We start from the raw sequence: 16408 nt of genomic DNA on the forward strand, positions 1-16408 counted from the left end.
TATTATATTATAACACGCTATATTAATAACCTATAGTCTTGTATAGTCTTGTGCCTAAGTATGCCCATAAGATGAATACATCTATCTGATATGTAACACTTTTCTTTTGGCAAAATTAGCTTTTTTATTCAACATAATTCCCTTCAAGGGTGATACACTGATTATAGCGACCCTCCAACTTTTCGATAACATTTTTGAAGTACGATTTATTCTTTGGTCCAAAATAGGCCTCAGTTTTAGCGATCACCGCTTCATTGGATGAAAATTTCTTCCCAGAGAGCATTCTTTTGAGATATGAGAACAAGAAATAGGGGCTCAAAATATCACTAGGAGCTAGATCTGGAAAATACGGTGGATGAGAAAGCAATTCGAAGCCGAATTCATGGATTTTTGCCATCGTTTTCACTGACTTGTGATACGGTGCATTGTCTTGGTGAAGCAGCACTTTCTTTTTCTTCAAATGCGGGTGTTTTTCGGCGAATTCGTCCTTCAAATGGCCCATTAACGCTATGAAATAGTCGCTGTTGATGGTTCTTCCTTTTCCAAGGTAGTTAATGTACAAATATACAGACGACAAAACCCTGTCAAGCGACTGTTTTGTTTTCCCGCGCTATAGAGCGGGTTAATCATGTGCAGTCCACTCAGATGAGTGTCGATTGGACTTCAGAGTGAAATAATGGAGCCATGTTTCATCTATTGTCGCATATTGAAACTCGGGTTTGTTACGCTTGATCATCTTCAAATACTGCTCCGAATCATCAACTCGTCGTTGTTTTTGGTCAGAAATGAGTTTGCGTGGCACCCACTTTGCACAGAGCTTTCAAAGCTCTGAGCACCAAATATTCGTGAATGATCCATATATTTTTGTAGTTAGCCCTAACTATCAAAAGATGCCTGTATAAATTTGACAGCTCTCGGATTATTTTTTTTATTCGGTTTGTGAATTATAGCATTTTGAGTGAAGCAACTTTTGTTATTGTGAAAAAAAATGATAAAAAGGAATTTCGCTTGTTAATAGAATATGCTTTTTGAAGGGAAAGAATACAGTGGAAGCAAAAACGTGGCTTGATGCCGAGTTTCCGGACACTGCCTCAGGAAAATCAACCATCAAGGATTAGTATGCTAAGTTTAGACGTGATGAAATTAGCACCGAAGACAGTGAACGCAGTGGACGCCCAAAAGAGGTTGTTACCGACGAAAACATTAAAGTATCCACAAAAATGATTTTGAATGACCGTAAATTGAAATTGAATGAAATAGTAGACACTCTAAAGATATCAACTGAACATTTGGATATGGGAAAGCTCTGTGCAAATTGGGTGCCGCGCGGGCTCACTTTTGACCAAAAACAACGACGAGGTGATTATTCGGAGCAGTGTCTGAAGATGATCCAGCGTAATAAACCCCAGTTCTTGTGCCGATATGCGACAATGTATGAAAAATTGTTTCATCATTTTACTTCGAAGTCCAATCGACAGTCATCCGATGGACTGCATACGATGAACCAGCTCCAAAGCCTGAGAAAACACAACAGTCGGCTGGCAAGGTTATGACGTCTGTATTTTGGGATGCGCATAGAATAATTTTTATTGACTACCTTGAAAAAGGAAGGACCATCACCAGCAACTATTACATAGCTTTATTGGCCCGTTTGAAGGACGAAATCGAAAAACTGCCGAATTGGGCTTCGAATTGCTTCCTGATCCACCATATTCTCCAGATCTGGCCCAGATCTCAAAAGAATGTTCTCTGGGAAGAAATTTTCGTCAAATCAAGAGGAACAGCTGAAACTGAGGCCTATTTTGAAGCAAAGAACAAATCATACTACAGAAATAGTATCGAAAAGTTGGAGGATCGCTATATCAGTGGATGACCCTTGAAGGGAATTATGTTGAACAAAAAATATTGATTTTGGCAAGAGAATGTGTGTTACTATGGTAGGCCAGGAGCTTTTCAGTTGACCTGTTACAGTGCGCAATTACGATAAACAAAACTAATAAAACCTACCCTCATATTTTACTGACAGTATTATTGGAAATCTGTTAATCTTGATTTAAGACAAAATAAAGTAAATACATCAAAATTGTTTTGAGAGAAACAAATTATCGATTTTTGAGATAAAGCTGCTGGGTTTCACTTTGCAATATGTAACTACATATCTCTAACGCTTCTCTCTTATTTAAAAATGTTGATTGAACAACTGGTTTAATATTATTAACATCGATGTGGTCGAATGTATTGATATATGATGTAATCGAACACATTATCGTTACACATTAAAGGACTATAACGCAGAATAATTGAAATAATGTTTGATTGCTTAAATATGACAATGTAAATGATATATTATAACATCAATTTTAGATCCATCTTATTTATAAAATAAATTATATTCTGGAAAAACTTTCATTTTAGACTAATCAGAAAATAATTTAATTCCATATTGTTATAGTTTTGTAGTATATAACAATTACAAAATTAAAATATTAATAAAACAGAGTAATAGAAAAATACATTAAAACCATTATATGAAACAAGATGTTTCGGAATAGTTTGCCCGTTGGAAAAATAAAGCGGAAAGGAAATATGGCAGTATTTTCCAAATCACAATTCTCTTTCGCCATGATTTTTCATTTTAATTATCAAACATTTCACCGTGCAATTTATGGTTCGCGAAGTCATTAGTTTTCATTTGGGATTGCGAAACTGAACGATTAGAATTTCTGCGTGGTTGATAATAAAACAGGTAGACTACAAAATTTAATAATGGTAATGACTTTACCAAAAAGATATCGATACAGAAAAACTTTAAATTAAATTAGAATCGAAACTATATAATGTGATGTATTTACAATATATTCTTGAATGATATTTAGAATTTGGACGCTTTTCAAGATGCTTCATATAAATTTTAGTAATTAGGCGAGTAAAATATCAACAATTAATATGTCCTTGCTTAGCTCTACTTGCAATATAGTTTTTGGGTAGGACTAATACACGCTTGGTGTTAAAAAAATTGCCATCAAACCCCCTCATTCTGAACAGAAGCATTTTGCAATTTCGAAAATACATTACATTGTTTAAACCACTGGTAAAATATTGAATTAACCAAAAATGCGATGGTGTCTCTTTGAACATTAATTTCTTTGGGTTATTTGATATAATAAATCATATTTTTTAAATATATATTAAAGAGATATACTAGATATTATCTCACCATTCCGTCATGTACAAGATACCTTTATTAATCAACAATTGCAAAAATGTATTTACGTTTACAAACGGAAAGCATCTGAAACTGCAACTATCCATATCATTTCATTACTTCATTATAATAATTAGCGATCGTCAGGCCATTAACAATAAAGTTTTTGTTACTATTTTATTACGTTTCTTTAGTAAAATATAAATTTTATTTTAATTTTATATCAACGGATGACTTAAGTGATACTGAAAATACAATTAACAATTTTACTCATATTTGAATGAAATACTCTTTAAATTATAAACTTATTTGTCATAGTTCCCCGCATTTTAATCAATAATATTTTTTGTAAAATATCGTATAAAAATCAATGTAAGCATTTGTTAAGCAACCTAACCTAAATATTAAATTCCATGGTTGTGACAATTTTGTATTTAGTATTATTATTCATTAGAGTTATTCACGGGTTACAAGTACCAATCACAGAATGCTCAATATTCCAATCTCGACGTTGATTGCGTTTGTTGTATGATTTGAGGAAGAGACTTATGAAACACTTATAAATTTATGGTGATGCTGCTCTATCATAACCGGTTTTTAATACTTAATGTAAAAATGCAGTTTCATTATTTGGCAGAAAAAATATGATCAATGTAAGTACACAAAAATGCAGAAAAGTCATTTAGATTGACAACGAACCGGAATATTATGGCCATAAAGTATTGCTGTTATCAGAAATACATTATTACATGGTGGTGGTATCAGCAAGTTGTAAGGTATTAAAAGCTGCTAAAACCAAATGAATATCTATATATCGTCATTGCAGATGTTTATCGACGTTAATGGAATCAGTTTAATCAGTTTAATAGCGTATTAAACAAAAAAAAACAGAAATTGTGGGTACCAGATCGAAAGTCATCCGCTTGTATAACAATTCTTGACCGCGCGTAACAAGAGTTGTGAAGACAGCGTATTCACCAAGTTGACACAAAGTTTTTAATGCTAAGGAAAAGCAGCAGCTTTTTAAAGCTATCTTTCTTTTGTCACGGTATCGCCATATTGGTAGAAATATGAGAAGCAGTTGTAGGAAATGAAAGAAATATTTTGATCTATACATATCGTTTGAATTTTTTGCATTTACATCTTTTTAAATTTTCCTTTACAAATTGTATCTTTTCTACTGAAAGTCTGGAAAGTTGAGTTGAATTCAGTTAAATAATTTACAGCTTCGACTTCAATAGGGTGTTGATTTGAATACAATTAGAGCAATAGAATTACAATACAATTAGAAGCATTAGCTGTCAATAAAATCACCGAACCACGGGTGCCTTATGTAGTTCTGCGCAATATTTGGAAAACATTTTAATAACATTTCTTCGCTTAAAATTACTAATAAGTTAATTATTCTAAATTATGCTGGGAATGACTTAATATTTTAAGACATGAATAATGCACAAATATGATGTTAAGAACACTCGCAAATTACGTTTAACAATAAATTACGTTTAACTATTTACATTTTAGTGCATAATATGAACCAAGAGAATATTTTTTTATTTACATAGATGCCGGGCCTTTTTAATGAGTTAATTTTAGGATATATATGACAATCTAGTTATATATTTGGATACTTTATAACAAGATTATATATTTGTAAACAACATCTTTTTCTCAGATTCTCAGACATCGACAATTGCAAAATGTTTTACAATATTATCAAATTTATGAAAATCGTATTATTTTTTAATTATCCTAAGTAGCGGAAAGTTTCTTATAACATTTCGATGCCGTACTAAATTGATCTTGCCATCTAGCAACTGGCTCCTAATGGTTTCTATCGTAAAGTCCGATAACTTTGATGGAATATATGTAATATAACACACTTAAAAGGGCACTAGATATAAAAATTGGTGTAGTATCTCGCGACATAATATGACTTATGATATGTTTATTACAATACCCTTGAGCTAGCGTTGTCTGTATTTTATCAGTTTACGTGTCATCGAAGAAAAAAAAACAACGTATCAAGAAAATAAAATGAGCTTTTATTGGATTGGCAATCGTTTTGCGAGTGTTCTTAACATCACTTAGTAGAAAATTACCTTAGTTCAAGCTGTAAGGTTACCAAGGTTCCGCTGAACCTAGCCACTGGTCCTAGACATGAAGTATTAGAATCAGCAAAAATCCGTGCTTTGAAAAACATATCTTATCCGTTGATTTTTATAATTGGCAATTATTTAATTCTAATTAATAAGTTCTAAGTCTACTGAATTACATTTAATACTAAGTTCTGTAATAATAATTAGTATTAATATAGAACTATAGAAGATCGAATTGTATAGTATGTTAGATTTGCGTTTATAGATATGTGTGTAATTGTTCAGAATATATAAGAGCATTTGGTTAGAATGTATAAGGAAATTGAATATTATTTTGCAGATATGGCAGTGCATCAGGGAGGATACAGTGATTAAACCTAATTAAATCTAAAGAGAAATACAGTGATACAATGAGTGAATCCCAATGACTTGACAGGGAAATACAGCAACGAAGGAAACAAGAACGAAACTTTATCCGGTAAATATGACAGTCAGAGTAAAATACGTTACTTGGAAGTACAATTGTTAATTAGTCAAATTAATCCTCCAGGGGGTGCTACTGTACAAAATGCGTATAAAACTCTACCTCATAGGTGGAAAAAAGTTATGTCAAGATGTCAAGATGATAAAACAAGTCCAATCTACAAGCTATTGTGGCTAAGCCCTTGCAGTTTAAGCATTTTAATAATATATGAATTAAACGTACTACAATATTAAAATAAATTATATTTGATAACATTATTTCTGTTCCTTTATTTTATATATGTTAGCCAAAGTCAAAATAAACGAAAACTCTTAGTTGATACAACAATATTTCGACTGATTCTGCTGATGGAGTTAACTGAATTATTGGATACCAATAACTAACAACTAATAACTAAACTGTAATAATCTCTTCAGGAAAAAGGTGTTATGTAGCGCCTCTACTAGAAGCTGGATATTCTAAGAAATATGTATGAAGTCAGAGTGTTTTTACTTTATAAGTACTTGTTTTATATTAAAATAAGATTAGTACACCATCACTGTTTATACAGGCGCTCTAATATGATATCTTTTTTTCGGCTAAATTAAAATAGTTTACTAGTAAAACAAAAGTTATTGTTTTAAATCTCACATATTTCATAACTCCGAACTCAAATAAAATAAAATTATTAGTCGGTTAGTTATAGTCTAGTATGTTGTAGTGATAGAACACTACGATATAATACGATATCACATCAGATCACAGTTTGGTTTATATATACTTATATATTACTTATATAAATTAAAATGTTATAATAAATTACAAGGGTGGTACAAATATGATGGAGACAAACGCTGTAGATGGCTCGCATGTATGTTTCGAAGTTCGTGCCTTGAGTATGTGATGGCATAGTTTAGTTGGGAGCGTATGTTTCACGCGTGTGCTACGACTATCAGTGAACGTCAAGTGCCGACCGCCATAGCGCAACGTATTTTCATTCGTTTTTTAGTGTGGGAAGGTGTTAAACTGAAGCTTTTTGCGTTTGCGAAGCGAGTGCCTGAGTAGGACTGCCGGGTTTAAGTAGGTTAAAGCATTCAAGAATGGCCCCAAAACCACACAACATTCACCGCGTAGAACAACTCATTTTGGAGGACCGTAGGATGAATGTTAGAGACATTGCGTCTGAACTCCGTATCAGTATTGATAGCGTAAAGTCTATCATCCATGAACACCTTCACGCTATTGCTATGGGTTCCTAAACTTCGAGCAAAAATTTACGCGGTTTTTTAACGCGAATCTTCACTATAGACGGGACATGGGTACACTGTTAGACTCCCAAGAGTAATATGGGAGATGGGAGGATGGGGCGCCAGTCAAAGCGAAGACAACTAGGTCCGCGGGTGAGGTTCCGTGTACGGTGTTCTGGGATCGGCGGAGCGTGCTGTACGTCAATTTCCTGCGCACCCAATGTACCATTAATGCTGCAGACTACTCCAACCTTCTGAAAATACACGTAAAAACCTCTTATCGTTCGAAAAGGAAGAGCGCGAGGTGTGATTCTTCTCCAGGATAACGTACGCCCTCATACCGCGCGTCTCACGCAGGGGGTACTGAAACACCCCCTACACTCCGGATTTATCACCCTGCGCCTACCGCATGTGTGGACTACTGAAAAAACCCTCCGATGTCAAAGATTCAACACTGACGACGAGGTAGAGGAGTTCGTGCGCACAGGGCTGTCCGAATTGCCAAAGGAATTCTTCGATACGGGCATCAAAAAACTTCCATAAATATGGACAGAATGCGTAATTAGTAGTGAGGGGAAATACCTAGAAAAAATGTAATTTTTTTTACAAAGTTTTGACTTAAAAATGACGGTAAATTTAGATGACGTATGTACAAAATAACTTTGGATATACTATAGTTTTATTATTGTGGGTTAAAATAATTTAGCATATCAGTTGGTCTAATATATATTTAATACTTCAGGACCAGTGGTCCCTCAAAGATCCGATAACGCGAGAATGATCCGATGTTGATAAATACTTCATTGTCTCCAAAATAGTGAAATTTGTTTTTGATTGAAAATATTTTATAAGCTATGTTATGGTTAACTTTCTCTATAGTTTCTTGGGTATCACCATGATTTCTTTATAATGAGTATATCAGTTTCAATAACCATTTTGGTCGTTCTCAAATAATGGATTTTCCTCTTCAGCCTAATATATCGATAGTGTTCCTACACAATACAGAGATATAGCAAAAATCGTTATCTGAAAATATTGCATTATTTTGCCATAAACAACTCGGGCGTTGTAAAAGAATTTCTGTATTCATCGGTTGTTAGGGGACACCATAAAAACCTCCATTAACTGATAAAAAGAACGCGCACGCATTTTCTTCGTAACCGCCATTCGCGCTAAACGCCTGGGAAATGTTATTCTTTTTTTTCCTGCTATAAAAGCAGGTATGCTCGAAAGAGGGAAAAATAATAAACATAAATGCCGTGCCCGTAATATATTGAGATACTTGAAGGTGTATTTCTCCTCCTGTATTTGGTAAATTATTTCCTCTTGATCGCGTTTACGTTGAATAAAGGCGAATCAGGCATTACTTACGTTATTAAACGAAATATTTTATGGGAATTATTCATGAGCTTAATACTATAATATGTAGATTGCAATAGAGATTTTGTAACTTATTACTGTTATTTAAAAAAAGGATCTTAGGAACAAACCGCAATTAGGTTTTTAATTTTGGTTTTCCAAAGTTATTTCATTCTCTTTAAAGCAATACACCTACATTAACAGTCAACGGGTGTTTATCTGGACCTACTGTTTAATATGGGCTCCGAACTACGGTGCTTGGTAATAAACCTATCGACTGACCAGCGACTAACTTTAAGACCATTGCGGAAGACCTAATCTGGTTACTGGCGTGATTTGTCCGTGATGGTTATTCCTTTTGAATAAAGAGATTTACAATTACGATCACAAAATTAAAGTACATCCTTGCCGCAGCAGGATACGAACCCGCACCTATCGCAAGTAGGAGGACCGTCCTATCGCTTTCACCGCCAAGCCGACATCAACAGTTATTAAGTTACCTTGAATAATTTTTAAGACCTTAAATTTAGTTTTATAAAGCCAACTACGATGTATCTGAACTTGAGTTTACCTGAAATTTTGTAATAAATAATAATATCTTATAAATATTTGAACAACCCAATGCTAATTAGTATTCGATTACATTCAACAGCACCTGGTAAAATTCTCATTAAAATCTAAGAAGCCAAACACATTCAGTGATTGTAATGCAGGAAGTAGAAGTAACAGATTAATTGAAAAGTCCCCGGCCTACCATAGTAAAACACATTTTTTTGGAAAATTTGTTTTTTTAATCAACATAATTCCCTTCAAGGGTGATACAATGATTATGGCGACCGTCCAACTTTTCGATACCATTTTTGAGTACAGTTTGTCTTTTGCTTCAATATAGGCCTCAGTTTAGGCGATCACTTCTTCATTCGACGAAAATTTCTTCCCAGAGAGCATTATTTTCATATATGAGAACAAGAAATAGTTGCTGGGGGCCAGATCTGGACCATACGGTAGATGGATGGATTTTTGCCATCGTTATCACTGACTTGTGACACGGTGCATTGTCTTGATGAAGCAGCACTTTCTTTTTCATCGAATGCGGCCATTTTCGCCGATTTCGTCCTTCAGATGGTTGAAAAACACTATGTAATAGTCGCTGTTGATGGTCCTTACCTTTTAAAGGTAGTCAATGAAAATTATTCCATGTGCATCCCAAAATACATACGCCATAACCTTGCCAGCCGACTATTGCGTTTTCCCATGCTTTGGAGCAGGTTCATCGTGTGCAGTCCACTCGGATAAGCGGTATCCATTGTCATATATCGACGCAAAAATTCGGGTTTATTACGCTTGATCATCTTCAAACACGACTCCGAATCATCAACTCGTCGTTGTTTATGGTTAAAAGTGAGCTCGCGCGGCACCGCACAGACTTGCACAAAGCTTTCTCATACTGAAATATTCGTGAATTATATGATGTACACGTTCAGTTGATACCTTTAGAGTGTGTGTTATTTCATTCAATTTCAATTTACGTTACAATGTTAATCAAAATTTATTTCAATAATAAGTTCAATAATCAATATTTTAAGACTAACCATCTAGCTATCTCGGCTATTGAGCAAAAAATGTCTGATGTTACAGACATGGATAGTGCAATAAAAGATTTTGCTCTTAAAATGTGTAGAAATATACTTTTAATTAAAATTAAAGTTAGTTAATTATTAAGAGTAATTGTTAATTCTAATTGGCCGTCGTTTTACGTTCTATGTTCAATTCACTAACAGCTTTTTACGTCACTCCACTATACCTAAAGCCATTTTTCAAATTTATATAGCCAGAGTTGCATCAGGCGAACATGATGGTTACAAATTGGTATAACTCGAAGGCTTTTATGAAAATATCATATGAGTGGGAGTATTATCGTGACTATAAATTCAAGAGATATCGGCCTATAATTCCGACCTCTTGAGACAAATAGACTTACCCAAACGATCTATAAAATTAAAATTATATTACGTGATGACAGTTCGGCAGTTTAGACTATTTTAACCCCTTTTTTAAAATAGTAATCTTAATAATAGAGATAATAAAAGAATTTTAAAGTTAAATAAAGTTTAATTTAAATAAATTCGTTGTCATTCTATTAGCCCTTTCGCTGTTCTGATTATTTGGTTGATTTTTAGATATTTTTAATTAATATATTAATGTCAAACAGTCGCTAACAGTTTTAAATTGCTCACTAGTGCCGAAATTAATTCAAATAGCACATAATGTCAGAATATAACATATACTCGCATTATATTAACGGCTACTCCAACAAGCCGCCACTTCATTTTTAATAAAAACTTTCAACGATTATTCTTATTAGAAATAATAGCAATAGAATATTGAGTAGAATCGATTAAAGAGCATGTTGAATTATAATTTAAAGCCTCCTTTTCACCAAGTAGGTTTTATCTGTAACAAGCATTTTTAACCAAACATCATCATCACCATCATGGATCAGCAGTATCTCGGCATTAAGACGAAAGCACCCCAGAAAACATATAGTCTTATCCAATTTGGTCACAGGCTTTACTTAGGTGGTTATTTATTGTCCGATTTTACACTGTCGCTTAGGGACATTCGCAATAACATTCACAAACATAGAGTAAATCCATGTCCTGTGGTATTCGAATCCGCAATTATAGCAGCCATAGTACCATTCTGTTGCCTTAGCCATTGCGATTACAATGCCTTTTTACATTGTAATAAATGTAACTCAAAGTAAAACATTCACTTTAGGCTAACCCAATAAGACTATATAGAAATTATACAATAATTTTCATTGTTAACAGTTTTAATCGACAACTGAACTACCTGCAAAAAAGAAATAAAATAAACTACTAAAACGAATTCTTAAACTAGTATATTTGTCTATATTTGCCATATGTGAAATATGTCTTATTTTAAAGCAGAAAAGATATAATACCATATACTTATCTTAGTTTCCAAAAATAAATTAAAAGTGAAAGAATTAGGGAAATAAACCGTACTGATCTCGCATCTGTGCCCAATTGCTGACAGAAGAAAATGGATTCTGTTTTCATATATATCAAAATTAATGCAATATTATATTAACTGTCTGATTTTAATCCTCTGTGGTCTCTGAAAATATATTTTGTAATTGTTAAAAACTATTAGAGTATGATTCTACTTTGCCATATAGTATTTGTTATCTGTAGTCCATTGTTCTTATCCGTATTAATATACTGTAAATAGCGGAAAAAAGTAAATGAAAAAACAGTTTTTGAATACTTAGATAAATCTGACATTTGCAGGATTTTGGACTATATGTATCTTACTCAGCGATATCTATTGGTCAAGCTTAGCTTAGGTTCAACGATTTAGAAGTTTTAATAAACGATTTTGTTATCAGTGACTTATAGCGGTTTGGAAAAACAAACATTTTCAGAGACAACTAATTACAAGACTTATTAGACCAAAATCCAACTCAAACTTTTGGAAACCTATCTTAAAAGTTGATAATATTCATCGTTGACATGAAAGACTTTACTTTTTTACCTTTAATAACAGACTATAAGGCTTAATTGACATAATAAATGCTATTCTGACTAATATATATGGTTGTAATAAATGTTGTAATAAAATTTTTTAATTGTTAAATTACTATCAGTATACATACTATAAATATGTATACATATATATACATATTTAACGTATACATATTTAAACTATTATTATTGTACACTAATGAGTTGTGAACTAAGGTAATTTTTTAGTTTTACAATACTTATAAAACAAAACTTAATTGGTAATGTTTATAGGTTTGTATCCAACAATAGTAAAAAGAGTGGGTGATGTTGAATATATAATCGCCAGCATTGCCAGAAGTCATGAAGAAAACCTTGTTTACAGTTAAATGTCTGTAAAAGGTAAACTAGTGAGGTAACAATGAAGAAAGTTTAGTGTATTGTACGTGGGTATATTTAATTAGAGTGATATTATTTGTATAAGCCAGAGTAAACTTGCATTTTGTTTTTTATGGCGGTAATTTATATAAAAAGTTGTTTAAATATATCATATGAAAGTAGCAAAAAATACAGTGATTGTTTCTAAGTATAACATGTAGTTGGTTCCTTTAAAACATTCTTTTTCAATACAATTTCGGTATTCACATATAAAATTAAAATAATGGCACATAGTAGCACAACTTCACTGATCCCGGTTTTCATAAAATACATTTATGTATGCGTTTATGCTTTATTCGATTTATATGTCTTATTTATTACAAATTTACTATACCAAACTTGTTATTACCCTATTCGAAACTTTTCTCTTTTATCGCAACAATTTTCATTCCTATTTTATTCAAGTACCGTCGTTGTGTTTTATTATGTATTATATTTCTGGTCTCTAACTAACACATCATTGTGATTTTTCTGTTTAACTAAAGTAAAACTGATCCTGAAGGTCATTGAATATAGTAGGAAATAATGAAAAAATTTGATCTATCAGAGAAAAAAACCGATAATAATTGTCTGAATGGGAATGTCTGGTATCGTCTTTTGAAAATGACAACACCAGGTTGTCCAATAGGTCCCCGAAAGTGAAAAATTCCGGAAACGAAAGGAAAAAGAGATTTCTACTTGCAACACTGACTTTACTTTCAGTATAATTTCCATCACTATTAATATATATTCCAATGGTCATCTAAGGCTTAAAACAAGTTTACTTATTTGAAGAAAATCCATTAAAAAAATTACTGATTCCTTGAAAATACTCAAAGTGGTATATTTTACATGCAAATTGATAGTAACAATTTCATAACTCCTACGACGCACTGGTCCCTGTAGTGACTTAGGAGCTTGATGGTACATCAAACCTAACCTATAATGATAAAACAATATCTACAACCTTACACACCCCTGTTGCTTTTAGTTGATCTCCTTTAGTTTTGGGTTTAAAGCAATAGCATATTACGAGTTGCATCAACCTGAAGATGCAATCACTAACGATTCACACGACATTCAATGCATTCAGTAACGACATATCGACTAGTTGTGAACAAACGCGATTCCAATTAGGAAGCCAATAGTTAATAATATCTCAGAAAATTAATTAATTATTCTTATATATTAAATATCTTTAGCAAATTTTTGGTTAGTATGAAACTGATAAAAGCATTAACTATTTTTGTGTTTTGAAAAGAAATTCAGCAAATATTGTAACACTAATGAATGAAGTTTAATATACCACGATTTATCTATTCAATTGTCATAGAGAACATGAGTTTTAATTTTCAGAATTGAGAAAAATATGGATTGAAGTCACTTTTATTGACAAAAAATAACCGACTTTTTTTCAAAATAAATAGCCATGTGTGAATTGTGGATATTAATTACATTTATTATTCTAAGAAAATATATAAGATAATAATATAATACAATAACTAAAATATGTAATATAGCAATTACATTATAGTAAATAAGTAGTAATTACCTTGCATGCCTTTACAATGTAAAGCTAATATTTAATATTGCTTTGGTGAGTCTTTAGCGACAAAATTATTATTAATTATATAATAAATATGTAAATTTCGATTTAATTATTGCTATAAAACCGATTCATAATTATTGTTTAATATCAGAGACCTATAAAATATTCTAAGAGCCTTTTCTGCTTCGTCCGTATGGTGGTAAAAGCCATTCGGTTTAAATTCGCTAGTAAAGGTTTTTTACTGTCACTATGTTCATTCAAATGCTTTACTAACCTTTAGACCTAAGAAAAATGCTAACACATCATATTTTTACTATAAATGTAAACGCAGAATGCTTAGTTTTCAGTCCTCTTAATCCTTGTATTGTAACGTAACCTGTACGTAATTACATTTTTAGCGTTTTTCTTAGGTCTAAAGGTTAGTAAGCATTCGAATGCACATAAATGACCATATGACTCTACAGGTATACGTTTGTTGTTAAGTGTAAAGCTCTTCATTATTATTTTTGAAATAAAGTTTGTTTTTTTTAAGACATTCCGAGTTTCAAATTTAATTGTAGATGACCGCTTTTTATAAAAATCTTTGGAATATATCGAAGTTTTAGGAATATTTTCAGTTAAACTAGTTTTAATAGACATGTATTTTTGCGCGCTTATATTAAACTGTTAAATGAATAGTTACCTTAAAGACGTTATATTTTTTTAAAGATAATCATTATGTTGTTGTGTATTATTAAATATTTGTCCTTATTGTAGCTTAGCTGTAAATTATAAATTAAAATTAATTCTATTTCATAATATTTTTCTCTTTTAGATTTTATATTGGTCAAAAATATTTTTTATCTAATGGCTATATTAAAGCCGTATATCTCTAGCAATTCACGTTCTATAGCTATAGATCGATGGAAACAACAGTCGTAAAAGTATGATATTCGTAAAAAGTTTATTTTTGTCCTATTTTGTTTCCGAAAAGGGAAAATTACATTGCAGGCTCATAGTAAATTATAAGGTATTTTACTTAATAGTGCTTAGTGTCAACATAAAACTAACCATGAATAGAAAATTAGCTATAAAACATTTTGGAAACCCTTTATATTAAAATAGATACCAGAGTAACTTTGATACTTTGGCTCTACATGAATTAATAGTGAAAAATGTAATTGACTTGGTTTCCACTTGTGAAACTGGTTATCCATGAACGATAAAATGTCGATCACGTATGACAAAGATCATGGTTTTTGAATGGAAGGTACAGCGGCAGCTCCAAAACAAGACTTGAATCAAGATCATAGAAAGCCATCGGAAATATATAAGACGGACATTGACGGACACCAGAACAGCTGCGGCCATCCGAATACTCGAAATCCTACAACAGCAGTATGCTCGTTGAGAAATAAACATACAAACGCAGGCTATTTAGATATCATCAGAATAGATGGATGATGATGACGATCGTGGTGGAATCATGAAAAACCTTTGCAAACGATCGCAAAACCCGCATTGGTGTAAAGGGGAGCTATTCTATGCCTTCTGTGGAATTAGAATAATCTTCCGCAATCGCGTTGGTAAATCTATTCACTAAATAAGAAATCAAATAAAAATAGGATTGTTGGAGTAAGAAAAACCTTCTGGCTTCAGTTTTAACTAATGGGAATGTATTTAAGATAAAATATCTATGAATATAATTGTTTATTTGGATTAAGAAAATGTTGGGGTTTTGGACGGATTTGCATTGTCAAACGAGACTATTTTCGTATCTTAAGACAGAACTTTTCAGAGTTTCAATCGTACAAGATAGTCTATATCTATATCTGTCTATATATTCTAGGGACAGTAAATGATGCTTTGGCCTCAATATATCAAAAGTTGATAAACCGAAACATACAATTTCATTGGAGTTTATTAGGATTAATGAAAAACAACATTGAACAGAACTTACTCTATTATGTGAAAAATAAATTGGAGTATTTTTTTTACAGTTCTTGCGCGTTTTGGCCGCACAGAAATTGGCGTTCAAACAGCACTCATATATTTTAATAATCGTGTGCAATTCGAGAAATAAGAATTTAGTGGTATTAGGTGAACTTATTTACAGAAACACTTTGCCATTATAATGCCAATTTTGTACGACTAATGCTATATTCAATATTGTTTTCTAAGAATTTAATAATAACTATATTTTGGTTTCCAGATTTAGTATGTTTAAAAATATATTTGCCGAACTTACTCTAAGTAATGTATTAGGTTAATTACAAAATCGTCACAATGACACATAAATTGAATATTTATATTATGAATTTGTTTCATATAAAATATTAGCGGAAAGCTAATTTTACTATAGTACACGAACTTTTCATTGTGCGTTTTCCGGGTTTATGGGTTTATTCCATAATTCCGGGATTATCTGTTGAAAATCCAAAAATCTCTAGATCAGAAATAATAATTAGGATCGAATGGGCTAATTCTGATATATCAAAGCTTTTTTATTATTTATTACACACTTTAACTAATTAACACTTTGATTGATTAAACTTTCCTA

The 16408-nt window shown here is 32.1% G+C and overlaps 1 protein-coding gene across 1 annotated transcript in view; it reads right to left on the reverse strand.

Moving 5' to 3' along the window:
• Positions 1 to 16408, reverse strand: part of LOC143203449 (uncharacterized) — a 219971-nt gene that overhangs the window by 104911 nt on the left and 98652 nt on the right. The gene's annotated exons all lie outside the window — the stretch shown is intronic.

This window comes from Rhynchophorus ferrugineus, unplaced genomic scaffold (assembly GCF_030347505.1).
Source record: "Rhynchophorus ferrugineus isolate W39M unplaced genomic scaffold, kcgeb_rfMv2 rfM1, whole genome shotgun sequence".
In the NCBI taxonomy this organism is placed as follows: Eukaryota; Metazoa; Arthropoda; class Insecta; order Coleoptera; family Curculionidae; genus Rhynchophorus; species Rhynchophorus ferrugineus.